The sequence below is a fragment of the Emys orbicularis genome, chromosome 3, assembly GCF_028017835.1.
Source record: "Emys orbicularis isolate rEmyOrb1 chromosome 3, rEmyOrb1.hap1, whole genome shotgun sequence".
NCBI classification, from domain to species: Eukaryota; Metazoa; Chordata; order Testudines; family Emydidae; genus Emys; species Emys orbicularis.
In genome coordinates, this window is record NC_088685.1 from 163,414,749 (window position 1) to 163,432,980 (window position 18,232).

Here is an 18,232-nt window from a genome sequence, read left to right on the forward strand (position 1 = left end):
GGCCTTTGTTAGTAGCACTGTGTATTAAAGTATGTAGTCATTAGGGAGCATGATGGTATGGTTATTTCTGAGGGAGGTTTCATTATTGATGCTAATTAAACTTGAAGCTAATGAGAAAGGATTACTTTTCAGGGCTTAAGACAAGGCCAGAATAGTTATTAAAGGTTAATTATTCTTCTAAAAGACTCAATTTCAGCAACAAATCATTTTATCAACTCTTTTCTTTCATGCTGAAAGAGACTTGTTTGAAGGGGATTTGAAATATAATTGCAGCACTGACCTCATCTAGCTCTTGATCAGCAATCTCTTTCCATCAGCAAAAGGTTAATACAATGTTTAAAGAAAAGGAATTCCATGTATCCTCTACATATGGACAGTTCAGAATAAGTCTCCCTGCAAATATTTCCTGCTAATCTTCTGCTTGATTTCCTTGGTGTAACTTTTTAACTTTGAAAAGTATAGAATTCCTCCATGCCCAAAGATGTAATGGGTGCTCTCCAAACTGCCACATCATGGAGAATCTGATAGTGAGGCCATAGATAAGATTGCTTGGAGACTTGCACTTCAAGATGATCTCAGCTCCCTCTGTTTTACACAGAGACTGAGTTCAGCCTTAACAATTGGCATGGCTCCCTTTCATATTTACTAACTTGTAGGGGAGAGAGACATGCATGCTCCCACCTCTGGTTTTTCACATGAGAGCTGTTACTCTGACAAACTATAGGTGGCTTGTCAGGGGGCAACTCTTCTCCTCCCCCTTCATGGCCCTCCTGCCAGAAACCTTACTTATCCCCCCACATTGTCACCCACATGCCCTTTTTGTCCCTCATGCTTCCCAGGTGTACCACATAATGAGAGACCTTCTGTATCACAGCAGGCTTTCATGCCCTGCACAACAAGCTATGGTGGTATGCTACAGGAGCAGCAGCAGCTTGCTTGTGGGGGTAGTAAAGTCTGAGGAGACTCTCTTAGTGCAACTTTAGGCCCCTGGTCCTCTCTTGCTGCTGTACAAACAGAAGAGAGGTGGGAGACCACAGCTGGTTTTAAGCAGGAGAAGGGGTAGGCGGCAGGTCTGCTCACAGGAGGAGAGGGCTTTTTGCAGGTTGGGAGGTTCCATCCCTTCCTTCTTGTGGAAGATGTACTGACTCACCCTGCTCCCTCCAACTTTGCCCCTACTCCTGGTAAACTGCTTTTGGCAGCTAGGCTTCTTCTCTGTTCCTTGCAGAGACAAGCAGGGGCCTAGGACAGCAGCAATGGAACCCTGTAGGGAGGTAGGGCTGGGCCTTAATTCTCTGTGTTGGGGTGGGATGGCTTAAGACTCTATACTGGGGGTGTAAGGGCTGAATTAAATGTGTGGGGGAGAGGGGAGAATATCAGTCTTAACTGTAAGGGAGGCAGCCTGGACCCCCAAATATCTTCTCTTGGTATCCCATGAGAATCCCTGGCAGGGGACCCTCTTTGCAACCCCCCGTCTGTGTGAAGCACCCGCTGTTGTCATGTTACAATTAGAGATGTTACTGCAGAGGCCAAAGGCTATTGTCTATATTGGAAGGTGGTGCTCTGGACTGCAGAGAGCCAGTCAGATAGTGGCAGGTGGTAGCTTACAGCAGCCTCTCATCATGGTGTTATGTAACATTTAAATAAAAACAATTTAATGCTTTTATATAAGCTTAACAGGAACACCCTTCCTGTTCAACTCTCCCATCAGTAGCAGGTCACAAAACTGGTCTCTTTCTTTCATACAGTGAAGGAAGACCCTTGAAAATAGGTTTTAGATTTCCAAAAAAATCCCATTATCTGTCAATTATGATGTGAGGTGCAACAAAAGCCTGATATCCCACATTTCAGTCATTTGTCATACTGTGAAGGCTTGGCTGACAGATTTGAAGGCTGATGGGTATGATCCCAAAACACAACATAGCTCCAACTCCAAAGGCCTCCCAGAAACCCCATGCTACCCTAATCCTCTTCCCTGCCCCATTCACAGACCATCTCTCACTTTGCTCCTCTTCTTCCTTGCCTGGTATTCCCTAATTTTATTGGAGGACTTGTTTTGGGTTTTGTATGTGTATTCCAAGTTGTCTCAGCCCTTAACAGAGAGGCAGGATTATTCATGTTTTAAGAAAATCCAACTCTTCTCCCAGCTGTTTTGAATTAAATTGATATTAACAAAGCCAAACAGGCAAATGAATTTTGAACAGTCTGAAAAAGTTCTCTTGCCTTCCCTATTAATCAAGTTTAATTTCAGGGTACCTTTGAGGTTATTTGAAAGTTCCTCCAGCTGTTTGTACAGTCTTTTGGGAGAAGTAAGCTAGACACGATCCTGTTCTTACCTAAAATAAAAGGCAAGCAAAATTTAAGCCAAAAAATCAGGTGTTTATTAGAATACACAAAGGAGCGAACAAACAAAAGCCTCAAACTACAAACCCAATTTCTATTTTCCTCTTGAAGGTCACCTTAAATGATTTATATATTTGGCATTCTATCCTACCATGATTGCTTAATTTGTGCTACGGCTTGCCAGGGCTGAACTCCAGCACCTCTGGGCTTGGCAGTTCATAGCCCCGGCACCTGTGGGCTTGCTGCATCAGTTATTAAAGTAAAAATATTACTTGAGCCTACCACCAGGTAGATCCCTAGGCAGTGGGATCAGGCGGCAGAGAGAGATGTGGTGGTCTATGCATTAAAGCAACAAAAACTTGTATTGAACAATTTGGTTATTTGTACTGAAAGAACACATAACACAAATACAGCAGAAGGCACCGCTTGTTGTTGACTACAAACAGCAGCTCCTTCTCTGTCCCTGCAGGCCAGAACCTCACCTTCCAATGTGGAAGGTGCCCCTTTGACTTCTGCAGCCACATCCTAACGTAAACAGTTGCTCTACACAGGTGTCAGGCTTTAGAGCACCCTGGAGGTTGCTGTTTTGCCCTCAGGAACAAGAGTTCCCTCTCTACAGTAGTGTGTGTGTGTGTGTGTGTGTGTGTGTGTGTGTGTAATATATATGTAGGTAGATAGTTGTTGTTAATTGATATCTTACATGGGAGCTGTCTGCTGCCAAACCTACTGAGATTGGAAAGGCTGTACTTGTGAAAAGCCCTGTTCCAGTCTTGAGTGTGAGAGGAAGCAAAGCTTTTTTGTTGCTGTCAAGGACCTGCAATTTTTGCAGGACTTTGTCTCTTATTAGAGCCTAAGGAATATCTAGGGGATCCATCTGAACAAGGCCCTCCTATTTTCTTTTGAAAAGAGGCTTCATTTGTGAGGGGGAAGCTGGCATCTTTTGTTGTGTGCATTGTACTATGTTCTTGGAAGCCCCCAAGCATGCAGCAAGCATTATGCAAGGTTGCACTGGGGATGAGCCTCATTAATAGGGCTCTGTGAGAGAGCCTGCGATGCTGTACCTGTTATAAGGCTAGAACTCCCGTTTCTGGCTCCATCAATAGGACACCATTCACCAGCATTGAATTAACTTGAAAAGTAACATCCTGTGTCTCACATTCCTCCTAATGGTGTCCTTTCCAAAAATAATAATAATAAAAAAGGTTCTTTTCCGTTTATAACTGCATCCCCATTCATTCCACTCTGCTGAGTTCAGAGTGAAGTGCAAATGATAACAATTGAAGTGCTAACTTTCCAGGAGTAATTAAGGTTTTAAATCATCTGAGCATTTCTGGATCAGCCACAGGGCATGACTTTTCTTCCCTTGCCTTGCCAATCTAAAATCCTTTCTTATTTCCACACACAAAAGCTGCATAAAGTTTTAAGACCTGATTCAATAGCACTTTATGGATAATGAGTATGGCTTATATTAAGTCTTCAAAAAACAGCCTATGCATAAGACTTAATGTATTGAAGTTTATCACCAGTGTAACCTATTTGGAGTGGCAGGTTTTTTGTATTGGCTATAAAACAATATAAAATATACTGACTTGAAGAAAAAGCAATTTAAAGGAACTGGTCTCCTCTAGTTCCCTGTAGCATATTTAGGTGCTAGTTATTCCCCATAGCTAGTGTTTAAGGAGTATGTCAATTTCTCTTGAGGGGGGCAGATTGGTTGGTTCATTTAAACTGGATTGGACAAAGCAGTGCATAAATGAATATGCTACAGGGAACAATCCCGTCCTGGCAAAGGAGATGTGCTAAATTATCTAATGGGCCAAGGGGATAGTCCCTGAAGCTAATTTTGTCATACATATCTTTTCTAATGATGGGTGGATTCAGAGTTTTTAGATATTCTATATAAAGAAAAATTCAACACTTGAATCTAAAGCCTATCCAAATTATCGGAAGTTCTTGAATCTACAAAACTCATCTGGATATGCCATGTGCACAAACTTGCTCCGGAGATTTTCAGTATGGCCCGATTCTGGTCCAGTTGGAAATAAAGGAAGCACAATGATCATGGGATTTTGTGAAGATGTGCCTGGATCCAAGCATCTCCACCCTCCATTTCCAGCAATTTGGCATGTTTGGGCTTATCTGGGACATGGAAGGGCATGAAAATATGTTTGTGTGAGAACGTAAAGGTGACTTTTTCTAACTTCATAAAAATTCTGGGCAAAGCTTCAGGGAGTTGAGTTCTTATGCTATGGAAGCCCTACAGCTTAAGGGTAAAATGGTCTAATATAAATTGTGGTGGCTGGAGGGAGGAAACATAACTTAGATTTCATGCATGGACCATGCACAAAGTTCTCTTCTCATCATCATTAAAACCTCAGATGAAGGATCCAGTTCTAAACCCGACTAATTATTCAAATGGAACCTTTTGATGTTCACCCAGCTTTAAATTTATCAGGTTTTCTAGTCAGTTTTTTCTCCCTGCCTGTGTTGGCCCTCTCCATAGCTTCTGTATTAGGCCTGCCTGAGTGGTAACTCTCCTAGTAAGATGCTGCCTGCTTGTCTCTCTTTGCCTTTTTGGTGTGAATTCAGAGTTCTAAAATGCATTGGGAGTTACATCGTGGCCTTGCTTCGACATCTCTAAATATGTGAGTAATGGGGACACTTAAAACCGATTTTCCATGTGAAGGATATTCAGGAATGACTAATCCCAAATTGTGTGCAGTAGAGCTTGGAGAGGAGAGCTGTTCAGCAAGATTAATGAGAAGGGAGATTTCTAGTCTGGTGAAATACACAATGCTGAGTAGGAAATAAACAATGAAACACTGGATTAAGAGTCCCAGGGACTCCGAGTGGACTCATGCGTTGATGATGGATACTAAGCAATCCTGGAGCGCCTTCCCTTTAAGGTCCTTAAAGTGCTTGGAAGACTGTAGGTCTCATGACACCCTGGTGAGGTAGCTAAATGATTGTTTCCATGTCACAGAAGAATAAACTTAGGTACAGAGAGTTTAAGTGACTTCCTCAGGGCTGCACATTGAGTCAGTGGTAGTACTGAGACTAAAACCCGGGAGTCTTGATTACCTATTATAACTGCTAAAGTATGGGAAAGCAAAACATTTGGAAGAACAGAACTAAAATCAAATAGAAAGACAACTGATTTCAGACAGTGGAGGGCATGAGAAAGTTATAGACAAGAAGAACAAATAGAAAAGAAAATAAAGATGGATTTTTCTAGTAGTATACATTTTGTTTGAAAGGCTGCGGCTATCAGAGCAATGAATTGTCAGCTTGGGTTGCAATTAGGGATAGGGTTATTGAGGGGATGGAGGAGTAAGGTTGTATACATGGAAGGAGTCATGTAGCTGCACACTTCACCGAAAAGGGCACTAGAAAAATGACAAAGTAGAGCTCACTTTTATAGATCTTTTAATATAATCATAATTGGAGGACATTTGAACTTGGTTCTGGAGAAGTTGAAGCTGTATGATTATAGCTCTTAGTTTCTGAGTTTAAAACCATATGGCAATGACTTTCCCTTAGAGCACCTTTAATTCAGAATGATCTCAAAGAACCTCGCCAGCTGATATACAAACGACATACTTACAGAAATGAATTCTTCCACCAAATCACTTCTAAGGTGAAGCCCAGCAACTGTTTGTCATTGCACAGCAATGCTACAAAGAATTTAGTGGCAGTGGCAGCATGGGAGTGAAGAATACCACATCCCACTGAAGCTACAGGGGGATTTTAACGGCCTGGTGTTGCCAGGACTTTGGCTCAACTAAAATATTCTCTGTTCAACATTCAGCCCCAATATATAGCCTGCTTAATTCATGTACTATAAAGAAGGCCTGAATGTCTTATTTTATATTGGCAATTAAGGGGTGAAATCCTGGTCCCACTGAAGTCCATATTAAAACTGCAATTGACTTCAATGAAGCCAGGATGTCAGTCTAGATCTTGTCTAGCCATTTTTTCCCCTTGGAAGTCTCTATGAGCAACTGGAAAGCTGTATGTTCATTACATCAGAGAAATTATGCAAGTGAAACTTGATTAAATAAAAATCAATTCCCTTCTCAATTAGCTTGAAACTGTCTTTTAACACATATGTAACTCCTCTCTAAGGCTTGGTCTACACTTACCCCCCAATTCAAACTAAGGTACGCAACTTCAGCTACGTGAATAACGTAGCTGAAGTTCGAAGTACCTTAGTTCGAACTTACCTCGGTCCACACGCGGCAGGCAGGCTCCCCCGTCGACGCCGCGGTTCCCCCGTCGACGCTGCGGTACTCCTCTCGTCTAGCTGGAGTACCGCAGTTGACAGCGATCACTTCCTGGTTCGACTTATCGCGTCCAGACAAGACGCGATAAGTCGAACCCAGAACTTCGATTCCCAGCCGCCAAACTAGCGGCTGGGTGTAGACATACCCTAAGGTTCAATAAACAACAATAAAAAGCAGAATAACTAATATTTTGGTGGGGAATAAAATATCTAGGTCTTTATATATCCTAACAAAGCAAATAAAAGGCACAATCCAATATTTTTTTCCTTTGCAAATAACTTTTAAGGTTACAGGGTGGTGGTAGCTCTGAAGGGTTTCACCAGGGTGATGGTGGGCAATGGTATTGATGAAATCTAACTGATGATGGCTCAGGGATCATTGTTAGGATTCTGTGGCTAGGTTAATGGTGTAGTGGAAGTGAAGTCTGCAAGCAGGTAAAACAATTCTGACTTTAGAGGGGAAAACAGCCAGTAATAAGCAGCAGCGCAGTAATCAGATGCAGAAGGGCTTATCCTAAAGTACAATGACTTGAAAGATGGCAATGGCGGTAGATAACCATAAAGAGGGATATGAAACTGAGAATAAATAGAGCAATATCCTCTAAACTGTAAAGAGCTGGAGCATAGTACCTGGAAAGAAATTCAGGAGTTATTACTTGAGAAAGTTCCCTAAAGCTATCAGGCAGATGTGCAGCTGGTGAATAGACTACTCACTGGGATCTGGACTGAACTGAGACAGTGAAATCAAAGGGGATGGCATCATTTCCTCTGCCAGGCACTATTTCACTTCAATATGAAGTGGAGTCCTGTGAATAAAGTAGTGGTCATGATACCATAGGAATGATGGAAGGGACAGAATCAGCCAGGTCCCAAATTTAAGCTACATTATTTAAATGGAATTTCTGTTCCCTATGTCATCCTTAATGTAAACTTGAGAATCAGGGCTCCTAAGTGTCTTGATTTTGTTTGAAGGACCGCACTAGGGGCCTGGTCCGAAGTGCACTGAAGTCAACGGAAATCTGTCCATTTACTTCAACAGGTCTTAGATGACTAAGGAGTTTATAAAGCCTTTTTATCTTCAAATTACCAGGTAGCATGTGAATGCTGTTTGTATCTCATGGTTGCTGGGAAGCTTGTGTGAAATGAGTTGATGGGATTCAGTCGAGTTCCCAGGAAACAGGTATCTGCATAAAATAACAGAGTCTCAGCAGAGAGAGGTGGATGCTTCTTGGGGGAGACAGGGCACACAAGCATTGCCTGGCCTGTTTTCTGTCAGACAATAACAGCCTTCTCCTGTAAACTGGCCCTGCTGATGCCTCTGAGTCTGTTTTCCCCACCTGTTTTCAGATGTCACCAGCCAAAAGATTGAAGGGAACCAGCTTCTGATCCCTACCAACCCTCAATGAATGAGGGTTTGGGCACATTGTGCATATCTTTTGTGTGGATAAACTGAGCTTCAAGGTGTCAAATCCAGCACCTTTCACCAGCACTTAGACCATTTAGAAATCAGAGAAAACACTAGTGCTGGGTTTGTTTTTTACCCCATATTGTCCTCGCGCTTGTCAAATGTGCATGTGGGATAATGAAAGCCCTTGTTCTTACATGCTTGTCACTGACTGGTGGGAAGGGCTTGGGCTTAGTCTGGCTTGTTGCAGTCTAGAGGGCTAGCTTGTGCTGTTCTTCTAAGCTGGTCTTCTGTTGGATCTTAGGCCTGAGGCGTCTCATGGCAGGGATTTGGGTCATATGTGAGAGGAGCTGCACTCCCATAAAAGGTTCCCTAAGGGAGATGATCCTAGCACAAACAAAGGGAGAAGTGCCAGAACCCTGGGGTCTGGTGTTGGGAGGAAGTAGTTGTCTAGCAGGGGTGTGGAGTGGGGGACAGGACTTACACTACAATAACAATAATAATAATAATAATAAAAAGGAAATGTAGAGGCGCTGATACATAATCCTGTTGTTAAGTGGAGGCTAGAATGTTAAGCATTATACCTCTGAAGAGAGAGGTTCAGATTCTTTCTTCTGGTAAAATAAAAAGATGTGGGTTAACTGTATCCTTGCAAAGTTCCTTAGAGCTTGCAGTACAGACAACCAGAAGAATCTAGCACATATTGATATTCTGAGGAAAGATCAAAGCTCACTGGACCTATTGGTTAAGGCTTGTGATAATTTAGAGGCAATTTGTTCTGGTGGCTAGAATAAGGAAAGCTTAAACTTCCTCACTTTCATCCCATTACTCCTTTGGGCCAGCTTCACGTGGAGATTTCCAGCAACTTTATCAATAGCTTCCATTCAATGTACAATACGGAGTCCTGTGTCTCAGTTGAAGCATGATCTTCATATATAAAGACAGGCAGTATTCATCTGTGCACACTCCTTGAACTTTGCAAGTCTGATCCTCTGAGTAAGCAGAGAGGCTTTGGGCTTGTGTACACTTACAGTGCTGCAGCAGCACAGCTGCAGCGCTGTAGCACTTAGTAAAGACATTACCTAGACTGGTGGGAGAGCTGCTCCCATGGGTGTAGCTACTCCACCTCCCTGAGAGGTGGTAGCTGTATTGATGGGAGAAGCCATCCAGTCAACCAGCGCTATCTACACTGGGAGTTAGGTCAGTATAACTGAATCTCTTTGTGGTGTGGATTTTCCACAACCCGGAACAACATAGTTATACCAACATATGTTTGTAGTATATAGACCAGGGCTAAATAATGTGATCGCTAAGATATGTTTGCTTCCTTAGCCAAGCAACTAAAGCCTAGTTTACATCTGAATTTGCAAGTGAATTTGGTGCTCCGATGCATCTTAAGTCCCATTCCTGAGCAAGCTAATTTGCAAGCTCACTAAGGGACATCTCCAGCCCTACATAGCTACTGCCAATATCCTGGAACTATTCCAATCTGGCTCTGGGGCAGGATATAGGACCGATGGGACTGGTGGCACTGATGAATGATTTCCTCTTGTCTGTGGACAAGGGCCATCCATCCATTGCCTCTCTAACTTTGTTAGATGCTGCAATTTTAGAATTTTGCTGTCCCACCTCAGACAAGTTGCAGGGTTCGTGGGATCACACTGAGATTGCTTCAAGTGTTTCTCTCAAACTGCCCTCAGAGAGTCATGATTGGAACAGGGCTTGATTGTGATGCTAAGAACTCACCAAGATTCAGAAGTCTTGGAAGAAAAGAAAAATGGCATCTTTCCAGTTTTGGATTTGACCTGGGACCAAAACCCTAAGGGCACGTTTGGATGGAGTTATAAGAATCCAAATTGTGATACACTAATTCTTAGTGGATAGGAATTTATTCCAAAAGTAGCTCCATTGAGTACAGGGTGACTTAAATGGGCCCACTTGTAGCATAAGGTACTTTTTAGTGGAGTAAGTGTCAGATTCTGGCCCTAAGCAGATCTGCCTTGACAGGAGGAATATGTGGCTTAACTAAGGGCTGTTTCTGTAGGCCTTTAATGAACATATAACCCCTCTTTAAGAGATACTCAAGGAAAAGCTGTCATGTTATAGCTATTCTGACTAGTTCTATATCTACAGCAAACCTGAAAGATGATCAATAGCAAGGGGACAAACTATTGGATGAACAATGTGTTGGCTATACAGGAAAGTGGCTTGTAATTTTAGGGGGCGGGAGATGAGACTATTTCAGCACTTGGAAAAGTTGACCTCGAATCGCTACAAAACTACATAGAAGCCTATTTTCTAACTACATGCAGAGAAAAATGTATCACACTAAAAATATGAGCCAATAACGCATTGCCTGTTTTGTGTTTGCCAGTTTACGTGGTTTTTCAGTAAATGGAGACTTATACCAATATATTTAGTTGCCACCATTCCACCCCAATGAATTTAGATTAAAATATTGTTTTATTTTACTTAATATTGTGTGCAACCTGATCTACTGGAGCTGAAAGGAGAAGGACATAAACCCAAAATGAGGGACCAAAGAAAACTATTAGTGCCAGGAGCTGAGTTCTGGAAGGTGACACTCTTTTGGCAGCACTAGCATTTCCATGCTCTCATGAACCTGCATTTTCGTGTGCAATAGTCACATTAATCAAAGTTAAGATTGCACTAAATTTGTGTGGGATGGAGATAAATGTGGGGTCTAACCCAGGGATAGTCAATAAGCAGACCATGGGCCAAATCTGGACTACCTGATGCTTTTGAATGGACCCCGAAATCTTTTTATTTACTTATTATTTTCTCTGGAGTCTGGACCTTGACCAAGAAATTTGGACCTTGACAAAAAATAATTGACTACCCCTAGTCTAACCTGTAGTGCTATGGATGAACCTGAATGAGTTGTCTTATCTACATAGCTGGGGAATATCTCTGTGTTGATACTTCAAGTTTGGTAACAAGCTCTGACCTACTATAGACTTTAATCCTTCCAGTCTTTCATCTCTTAACACTTTACACAGTTTATTTTGTTCCCTCTCCCTCTTTTTTGTACATGCTGTGATGTATTGGCTAGTTTGAATGAATGTGAATGCTGCCCTCTACGTGACAGAATCAGCTATGTGTCATAGGTCCCATCCCACTAAGAGTTTCTCCTTTTAGAATAGGTATTGGGGGGGCTGTTCTCTTGAAGCAGATGCTGTTGAGTTCAGTCCTGCTATCATGTGATGTTCCAAATGGCCATGGTTTGCTGCATAATGACAGGTATGAAATTCTGAGGTATCCATGGAGCCTGACCCATCCCCTCTCAAACTGGAACAAATGTAACGTGTGATCTTACAAAATCACTGCTGCCTATAGTTGTGGGATTTAATTTAAAGAGGCCACAACCCAATTTCCAGCTCCACTGAAGACAGTAATGAACATTGCCTTTCCACTTCCAATAAATTCTTTGGGCTGCTCTTCTGGGGCAGACAAAGTTGTGCTCTATTTCCCTTCATGGTCTACACATTCTTAATACCCTCCTCCTTTTTTTTTTTTTTTTTTTTTTGTATAGACCAGCAATTTGGAAATCTCTGTAGCTTGGAATGTCATGCTCAGATTTATTGTGTTCCCATACACCTGGCTGCTCACCATGTGGGTCAGCAGAATAAAGCAATGTTCAAAGCAAGGGACTCATTAGGATAGTCTCCAAAGTCTTTTGACAAGATCCTTGAGCCCTGAGTCACACATGAGTTCTCAAAGTACTTTAAAGAAGAGCTCAGGTGTTTGGTTGCTAAACAAGACTAGTTTAACACTCACAGGGCCAGCATGTTAACCCTTTAACACTTCTTTGCTGTCATCCTCCATTAACAGCCCAGTGAAGTTGTTTAATATTTGTACTGCGTTAGCATCTAGAGACTCTAGATAAGGATTGGGGCTGCATGGTACTAGGCACTTTACATAAGTATAACCTGAACATGATTCCAGTGCCACAGAACTTACAATATAAGTATAGAATGAGCCAACAGGTGGATCCAACAGAAAGACCAGGGGAACGCAAGGTAAGTGAGATAATTAGGATGAGAGAGATGGATAGGCTGTTCATGGGACGTGTTGCAGTTGCATCCTTCTCAGACATCCCAGGAATACATAGTGGCAGCCCGGCAATTAACAAGTATGATATCCCTTTAGAAAAGTATTTATTTAGAAAGGTGAGAAATGTAACATCTGTAGAAAAGAGAACAACGATGGACCTAACCCATTCTATTTTCTACTCTACTCCTTACAAACAAACTCAGCCACCCTGAGGTTGCATTTCCTGGGTATATTTTCCAGAAATTCTTCTTCCAGCTAACATCAGTTGGACCTGCTTCTAGCCAGCTTGAATTGACTGGTTAAAAATATTGTTCCTCTTGGTAAGGAGGGGGAAATAATTCTGTAATCTTCTTTGATGCCAGAAAAATTACGGAGTGAGTTTTTGAAAAATATAAATTGCAGGAAAATAAGAAAAGAGGGCCTCCTAAGGCATACTGATATTTGTAAAGTAAGTCTTTTGTATCTGCTTCTGGTGTGTGTGTGTGTGTGTGTGTGTGTGTGTGTGTCAGAGAGAGTGAGATGAAGGAGGCTAGGCAGCAGTTTGGTTGAAGTACCCTTTGTTAGGATTACCCTAAAGAAACAGACTAAATTGGTGTGTGTGGGGGGGGGGTTTTTTAGATTTAAACCTTGTCTGTGGGGGAGGGAGCTTTGTTGAGGCTCAGCTTAGCAACATTGGGATCGCTAATGGGAATGGCTCTCCAGGTCTGGCATAGACCTTCTACTCCAAGGCTATGTCTATGCTGCGTTTTCATCATTAAAACTTTTGTCAGTCAGGGATGTGAAAAAACCACACCCCTGACTGACAACAGTTTTACCGATGAAAAGCGCCGGTGTGGACAGCGCTTTGTCGGTGAGAGACACTCTCCTGCCGACAAAGCTACCGCCCCTTGTTGGGGGTGGTTTTATTTTGTCGGCCGGAAAGCTCTCTCCAGCCAAAAAGAGTGACTGCCCTGCATACCTTACAGCGGCATTGCTGTAGCGGCACAGCTGTGCCGCTGTAAGGTGCGCAGAGCAGACATAGCCTCTGTTATGGCAGGGATCTGGACTGGTGCACTGCCTACTCAGGATGGTGGAGTGCGAAGACCACATTGGTACTTGCCCTTCTGATCTGTGCTGTGTGCTCCTTGGATGTATCCAAGGATCTGTGCCATGATGTGTGTTATACAGAGATGGCCCCAACTAGGAAGCTAAAAATCTACCCCCCTCTGCCTCCAAATTTCAGGGGGAGGAGTTGTTTCTAATCTCTAGAGTCAAACTAGGTCTTTACAGTTGTAATTTTAAATTGGATTTAAAACCTGCAGGATCCTATTTTCCACTTCAGATGTGGCAATAATCTTAGAATCATAGAATATCAGGGTTGGAAGGGACCTCAGGAGGTCATCTAGTCCAACCCCCTGCTCAAAGCAGGACCAATCCTCAGACAGATTTTTGCCCCAGATCCCTAAATGGCCCCCTCAAGGATTTAACTCACAACCCTGGGTTTAGCAGGCCAATGCTCAAACCACTGAGCTATCCCTCCCCCCTTACAAGCTGTTCACCATTTTGTGTTGATGTCAGGAAAAGAGTTTACAGTCTTTCAATGCCGAGCAACCTGTCTCCTGGTTCTGCCTTGAGACCTAACCTCACACTGATGTGTAATCAAACCTCACCTCCTCAGATGATGTCATGGATACATTTAATTTTCATAGCAACACCCATCATTACTAGAGTAACATCCCAAATCCTGCATTATTTTAATAGATCTATTTGAATGAAACTGTTATTGAATTCTAAAGTGTCTCTCAACACTTAAATTAACACTGAGCAACTTTCAGAGTCCCTTGATGCATAGAGAGATACCTGGAAAGCAATGAGCAGTTTTTCAGTCTTTCATCCATCATTTAAAATGAGTTTTGTGTTTAAAAAAAAAAAAAAAAAAAAAGACTTCTTCCTTCCTGTCATAAGTAGGAGCAAATGGCTTTGGATTGTCACTTTGACAAACTTTGAAGTATTAGTGGTGTTATGGGCCAAGGAACCAGCCATCTGAGTCTTCCATGTGTCAGTGTTGTTATGAGATACCCAAAGGACCAGAGGAATATGTCTTGACCATTTAATAAATCTTATCTCTGTGGGTGAACTGATTTTTGGATGGTTTCGTAACCAACAGAACCTTAATTGGCTATATTCTGTCTCCAAAATAACTGCTGGAATGAGACATTTTATAGAGCTGTATATTGCTTTTCCATAACCTCAAACTGGTTTTTGTACCCCAAAATGGCATGTTATCGTGGATACCACACCAATGGTGGTTCTGTATGGTGCCGGTATGGTTCTAACAACTTAATGGGTGATGTAAATGAATTTATTCTGGATGGGTGTACTATCAAACTCTTCTTCTAAGATTTCACTATAGGATATGATACAAAATGTGTATGTGGCACCTTGCACATAATCATCCCAGAGTGGGGGAAATTCAAAAGTAAATTAAATCTTACTTGGCATGTAACCAAAGAAAAGATTCTCTTTAGGATCATATACTGTGCCCTTTGCTGTGATATCTGAGCATGTGATACGGCTACAATTTCAGTTCTGATGTAAAAACAAAGAGGGGATAAGCTTTACAAACCTACATATTTAAGATTTTCAAATTCCAGGAACAAACGAAACACAATTTCCAATTATATTTGACCTTAAAATAGGGGGTTGACAGAGCAGAGGACTCAAAAGGGCAATGAGGGAAATAGTTAAATTTGTAGTGTCCAAATGTTCAAAATATTATGCAGGCTTTTAGCCTTGCCATTTCCATTTGACTTTAATAGGAGCTCAGAATGCTTTGAAAATTGGCCCCATAAAGTAAGTGCAATGTGCCAGATACAGTTTTGCAGCTAATATGAGATTAATATTCAGCCAGTCAAGGTAGAACTGGTGTCTTTTTAACATCATCTTCTGAGATAATCATTGGGTCCGACTCTCATTTCACACTTATACTGGTGTGAATCTGGAGTAACTCAATTGGGCTTCTCCCTCCCTCCCCCCAGATCCTATGGGTCTGATTCTGACCTCATGTACACTTGAGTTTCACTGTCAGTTTCAAAGGAGTTACTCCAGACTTACATTGGTGTTAGATGAGAAGTTGGGCCCATTGCATCTTGAAAATGTATCATCACAATGCTGTGTGTCCACATTACTCTTTTGGGGAACGTGAGGGTGTTGCATTAGCCCAAGAGAGATTTTGGGATGCTGTTCATATCATTCGAGCCTAGTTTCCAAGGCAATGGACAGCTCCATAAAAATGGGAATGGGTGTCATCTGCACCAAAGTCAGTGGCATTAACCCAATGTGAGATTTGAATCGAGCCCATAGGATCTAGAGCTGGTCCCAAATGAAATACTCTGCATCCCTCAAAGTTTGAATTTGGAACCAAATGTCAAGACTAGCTCTTCTTTCCATAATGTGCTGAACTCCCAGAACTTCAGGAAAGTTCAGATTCATGTCCTAACTTTGAAGTCCATGCCCATCTCTGACAGGATCATTCAAACTAGAGATGGAACAGACCTGTTAAATCCTCTTGGCGAGCTCACCCACTACTGGCCAATAATGGATTGCTGCCAATGGATATCGAGTGAACATTTGCAGAGCACACTGATAAATCCCAGAATACTAAAAAGGCATCTGTGAGTAGTGTGTGAGAGCTGCGAGTCAGCAGCGTAACTGGGACTAACTGAATTAATTTTATACATAAGAGCAATATTCATGTTTAGCTTCCTGAGAGCCTGAACCAAACCAGGACGAGGTCAGCAGATTGAACAGTGTGTAAGTAACAAACTGGCACAGCAGACTTAAGTAAGAAGCAGAATTCTATGAGGCCCTGAAAGGCACTGTGCAATGCTAAATCAGCTGAGTTCAGCAGAGTGTGGAAAAAACACTGTTGTCTGTCTGAAGCCAAAGAACGTTACCAACCCTTACAAGGGTGGCATTGATGAGTTGTTCCTATACAGAAGGATATATTTCCAAAAGAGGGTATATACTGAAGTCATTCACTGCATCATGACAGCCTATTCCAATGGCTGAGGTGGGAAACAATATGGGATTATGAATGTCACTAAATCAGCGGTAGGGGTGGAGAACAGGCCATACAAATGGTCTCATTGCATTACTAGACTTTCTGATCCCAAAGTATTTTAGGGGATGCTTTAAATTAATGATTGTGTGCTGTTAATACATTGTCCCAGCATACATAGTTTGCATGATCTTCCTACGTTTACCTACTTCCCTGTCTAGCAACCACCTGCTGACTGCTTACTTTACTTTCTGGCATCTGAGTATGTGTATCAAGAGAATAGGTTTCTGCTCTCTGGCAGGTGGCCCTGATACAATTGCAACCTGCACTGCTGTGCTCCAATCTGGCTCTTCCCTTCACAGAGGATTACTAGATAGGAGTCAGCAATGCCAGCTACTCATAGTTCACTCCTAAAGAGTCCATAGACAAACACCTGAGGCTCACTGCAGGCTCAGAAGAATGAAAAATCTAGGGTGGGATTGAAGGATCCCATAACATAGGAATGAGATCAGCAGGGCTAAATACGGATGATGCAAATCATTGAGGATAGTTGTAGGGATTGTGGAGAGGATATGGTTGACATGCATTCCCAAAAGGAGCCAGGGATCAATTCCACAAGCACTGAAAGTATTTGGAGTCAAAAATAGGAAGCCAAATTTTTTGGCTGGTAGTATTTCGAAATTGCTTAAACAAAGCCAAGAACTGTAGCAAGAGCGCACAGCCCTCCCACCCCCACACCTGCATAACTCCATTGAATTCAATGGTGCTAAGCCCTCTAAGAACCTGGCTGCAAGTCTGCATTACATAGCACTTTGTAAATGCTACGAGCCTCATCTCAGCATGTAGAACCTGGAATGGGCTCTTTAGAACAGCTAAAAAGGAGGTGACCTCCACTATCCTGGTCGGGTTTCTAATCTCTGTCTACTGGGAGACAGTTTGGTCCTGTGAAGGCAGCACTGGACTGGGAGTCAGGAGACCACTACATTGGGAAACCTCCTTCCCAGCTCTGCCATTGGCATCCTGTATGCTCTTGGGTAAATCACTTTCCCTTTTTGCTTTGTTTCTCCAGCTGTAAAATGGGGATAATGATACCATCCTCCTTTGTAAAGCTTTTGAGATCCGTGGCTAGAAAGCATTCTAGAAGAGCTATGTATTTATTTATTAAGCACACTATTAAAACTAGAGCAGGACTCTTTCCAGGCACTGGAGGAATCTGAAGAGAGATGTCTTGAGGACTTGATTTTATGGATATTAAGATGTATATTTTTACAGGGGAGGATAGGGGGGAGAATTAAAAACAGTCTCTTCAGGTATACCCGCCTTAAGCACGTTTGTGACAGGGAAGATTTTCTGCCCAGTTTGTAATGGGTAAAGACAGCGTGCCTGAACTGCTCTAGGGAAAATTCAGCAAGATGTTTGGTCACCCTACTCCTGGACGGGTACTCTGTAAATCACCTTGTTGAAAAGTTGGATTTCTGGTCATCCTAATAACAAGCTCTTGCCCCCAAAACACTCAGCTCTTTTCTACACCAGTTGAAAGAGCGCAAACCACTGTGTGGACACTGTTTCAGTGTGAGAGTCTTACTTGGGTTTAGCTTAAACCTTTTTCTAATCAACTTAAGACAAATTGAAATAAACCTGGCTTAAACCAAAATAAGCACACCACATAGGTTTTTGCACCAGTTTAAGTAAATTGGTTTAAAATCACACCCTAAGTTTAAATTGGTGCAACTCTGCATGTAGACAAGTCCTTACAGACTAAGTTATTCAGCATTGTAGTGAATGAGGGATGTTTATGGAGTGCCATAGTGAATTGTTAATTAACTTGTGATTTTTGAATATAGTGCAAAAGAAGGATTGACATGATGGGGAGGGAGAGCATGAAGGTAGATAAATGGCAGTTTGAAAAATGCAAGTGATGAGGACCCTGCATATTGTGTCTGGTAAGGTTGCCGCCTCTCCTGCCTCACAGCTGGACTGATGAGAATGTTACAGATCTGACGCTTAAGTGACAGGTGCCCAGAGCTCTTGCATTTGGAATGCGATGGCATCTTTCAAAACAGTGATGGTTGTAATACATAATTAAAAAAGC